Raw genomic sequence first — 3,919 nt, 5'->3', positions numbered from 1 at the left:
AGGCTGGCCTCGAACTCGGAAATCTGCCTGCCTCTGCCTCCCAAGTGCTAGGATTAAAGGCGTGCGCCGCCGCCACCACCACCCGGCTGTTGGTTGGTTTTATATTTAGTAGAGGTTAAAATCTTGGCTCTCACTGTGGTAACTTGATACAAGAGTTACAAATGCCAAGCAAAGCATTCAGTCTCACTCTTTGTTGTTCTCTTACAAACCCCCTCCCAATTTAATTGTCTACATTTCTTTTGGGTATATAAATACTTTTAAAATATATAAGCTGTTCTGAAAACCATAGTATAGTGTAAAAACATGAAATAAATAATACTACTAATAGAGAGGCTGAGATAGGAGAAACAAGATCTCAAGACCACTATATTGTACACAGCAAGACATTGTCATGAACAAACAAGCTGAAAGTGTATATGGATTGTATAATATTGGACCTATTTCTCCAATTATCAAATTAGAGAGACCATTGGATGACAATCAACAAATTTCTAATTCCTCATGTTTTTTGATTTCAATCAATTAGGATATGTTAGTAATATTAATTTTCATATTAAGATACTAAGAAAAAGTAATTACTTCCTGTTGTTTTTGTTGTCAGAGGTAGAATTAGGTTTGTGTGGATTTGTTGAAAGATTACTTTCTTGCTTCTTCTAGGGTGTAGTTTTGCTCCTTATGTTGATGTTTTCCATCTATTATCCTTTGTAGGGCTGGATTTGTGGAAAGATATTGTGTAAATTTTGTTTTGTCATGGAATATCTTGTTTTCTCCATCTAAGGTAATTGAGAGTTTTGCTAGGTATAGTAGCCTGGGCTGGCATTAGGGTCCCTATGACATCTGCCCAGGATCTTCTAGCTTTCATAGTCTCTGGTGAGAAGTCTGGTGTAATTCTGATAGGCCTGCCTTCATATGTTACTTGACCTTTTTCCCTTACTGCTTTTAAAATTCTTGCTTTGTTTAGTGCATTTGGTGTTTTGATTATTATGTGACCGGAGGAATTTCTTTTCTGGTCCAGTCTTTTTGGAGTTCTGTAGGCTTCTTGTATGTTCATGGGCATTTCTTTCTTTAGGTTAGGGAAGTTTTCTTCTATAATTTTGTTGAAGATATTTACTGGCCCATTACCTTGGGAGTCTTCACTCTCTTCTATACCTATTATCCTTAGGTTTGGTCTTCTCATTGCATCCTGGATTTCCTGGATGTTTTGGGTTAGGAGCTTTTTGCTTTTTGCATTTTCTTTGACTGTTGTGTCAATGTTTTCTATGGTGTCTTCTACCCCTGAGATTCTCTCTTCTATCTCTTGTAGTCTGTTGGTGATGCTTGTATCTATGGCTCCTGATTTCTTTCCTAGGTTTTGTATCTCCAGGGTTGTCTCTCTTTCTGATTTCTTTATTGTTTCTATTTCAATTCTCAGATTCTAGATGGTTTTGCTCATTTCCTTCACCTGTTTGATTGTGTTTTCCTGTAGTTCTTTAAGGGATTTTTGTGCTTCCTCTTGAAGGGCTTCTAGCCTTTTACCTGCGCTCTCTTGCATTTCTTTGAGGGTGATATTGATGTCTTTCTTAAAGTGCTGTATTATCATCATGAGAAGTGATTTTATATCTGAATCTTGCTTTTCCAGTGTGATGGTGTGTCCAGGACTTGCTATGGTGGGAGTATTGGGTTCTGATGATGCCAAGTAACCTTGGTTTGTATTGCTTATATTTTTATGCTTGCCCCGCATCTTCTGGTTATCTCTACCCTTGCTAAATCTGACTGGAGCCTGTCCTTCCTGTGATCCTGATTGTGAAAGAACTCCTCAGAGTCAAGCTGTCTCTGTGATCCTGTGATTCTGGGATCCTGTGACCCTGGGCTTGTTAGAGCACCTGGGAGTAGAGCTTCCTCTGGATGTTTTGCGAATGACAGCAGAGTTTGCACCCAAGGTCTGCTCAGGGCACCGGCTGGCCCAGAGAGACCGGAAGCAACCTGAGCCACTGGGCTGGTGGAGTTCCTGTTTGCCTGGGTCCTGCTGGTCCCAGTTACTCCCTGTGTTAGAACAGATGTTATATCCTCCTCACCTCTGATCCTGGGTGTTTAGAGTGCCTGGGAGTGGAGCTTCCTCTGGGTGTTGTGGGACTGGCTGTGGAGCTGGAGCCCAAGGTCTGCTCAGGGCACCAGCTCAGACAGACTGGAAGAAACCTGAACCACTGGGCTAGCAGAGTTCCTGTGTGCCTGGTCCCATTGGTCCCAGTTACTCCCGGTGTTGGGACAGATGTTATGTCCTCCTCACCTCTGATACTGGGCATGTTAGAGCCACAAATACATTTTTTTTAGATTTATTTGTTATTATATGTAAGTACACTATAGCTGTCTTCAGACACAACAGGAGAGGGCATCAGATCTCATTATGGATGGTTGGGAGCCACCATGTGGTTGCTGGGATTTGAACTCAGGACCTCCGGAAGAGCATTCAGTGGTCTTAACAGCTGAGTCATCTCTCCAGCCTCTACAAATACATTTTTAACTTAAGATCCTTACCTATTAGGATGCTGGGAATGCTGCAATTCCACAATTATCACATGTCAATTATCACATGTCCTCCCTATCCCAGGACTGGGGAAGGAGAAAGGAGTGTGAAATTCCTTCAGTGTACTATAGTTCATTTTCACCCACAAAATAAGTTGCATAATAGCAGGAAAATGAATGGCTGCAACATACATATCACACATGGTAATGAACAATGAATAGCATATGGGTGCACCAGGACAGACAGTGGGTGAGGAGGGAGAGGAAGTAGCCACGAGGGGCGTGTGCCCATTGCCTGTGTTATCTCGTTCCCAAGCCTGTATTTCTGTGCCCTGCTTTGTAGCATGGGATTGAACCCTGGAAACAGTCTTCCGTTGTCCATTGATCATGTTAGACTTTGCTGGGGGAGGGGAAGAGCAGGGTAAGCGGCAGCTCGGAGACTGGTTCTCCCTTTATTATTTAATCAAATTAAAAGGAATGTTCTAAGCTTTTCTTCTTTGGGGGTTGCTTTCAGTTAGGTGATTCTTTTCTCAGTGGTCCAAGCTGTCCAACTTGTCCCTTTTCTCTGTGACATCTGTCTGGTTCTCCACCCTTTACTTGGTCATCCAGGAGTCATCCATCACACGAGGGGCTTCTGAAGGTAGACTGGTTGGTATTCTGTGGTTCAAGAATGTGGGGCAGCTTGGCTGGGTGGGTGGGTCTATCTCAGTGTCTCCTGTGAGACTGTGGATGATGGTGAGGGATTCAGTTGTCTGAAGGTTCAGTTAGCTAGATAAGGCTCAGTTACTCCATAGGGGCCTCTCCTCTGTTGGCTTGACTCTCTTCCCAGTGGAGCTGCTGGGAGCATGAACCTAGAGAGAAAGCTGGAGATACAGCACCCCCTGTGACCCAGCCCCTGCAGCCACAGGCCACCTCTTCTACCACATTATGCTAGGCCACAAGGGTCATCCCTGACTTGATGTAGGAGGCTGGCACCCTAGTGTGTGAGTTCTAGGAATGCAGAGGGCATTTTAGAAGCCAATTCCCTGACAACATTTACCAATAATCACTTTAGGATATATTCAGTGCTCCTTGATAAAGTGTTGATAAAAATCTTAGCACTCTTCTTCTTTAGGATTTGGTTAAGGAAATGATGCACAATTCAAACTAAATTGCCAATAAATAGCAGCTTCTAAAATGAAGTTAGCTAGGTTTATGTGTGGTGGCACTGTTCTTGGCCATTCATTTAAGTCCCTCTTTACCTAATGCCACTTAACACTCCTTCTGCTGCCTATAAATCTTTCAAGGGTGCTAGATTCTCAAGGGCACTCCTCTCATGTGGGAAGCCATCGTAAGCACATCGCCATTATAAGATGGCGATGACATCTGGCTTGCCGTTGGCATAAAAACGCCTTGTGCGCGTGTGCCTGTAAATCCC

The 3,919-nt window shown here is 43.3% G+C and overlaps 1 protein-coding gene across 3 annotated transcripts in view; it reads left to right on the top strand.

Annotated features, from left to right (window-relative positions):
- Mcub (mitochondrial calcium uniporter dominant negative beta subunit) overlaps nucleotides 1-3,919 on the top strand; it is a 69,615-nt gene that overhangs the window by 35,412 nt on the left and 30,284 nt on the right. The window lies entirely within an intron of this gene.

The sequence above is a fragment of the Mastomys coucha genome, unplaced genomic scaffold (genome assembly GCF_008632895.1).
Source record: "Mastomys coucha isolate ucsf_1 unplaced genomic scaffold, UCSF_Mcou_1 pScaffold16, whole genome shotgun sequence".
NCBI classification, from domain to species: Eukaryota; Metazoa; Chordata; class Mammalia; order Rodentia; family Muridae; genus Mastomys; species Mastomys coucha.
This window is presented reverse-complemented; position numbering and strand designations above follow the sequence as displayed.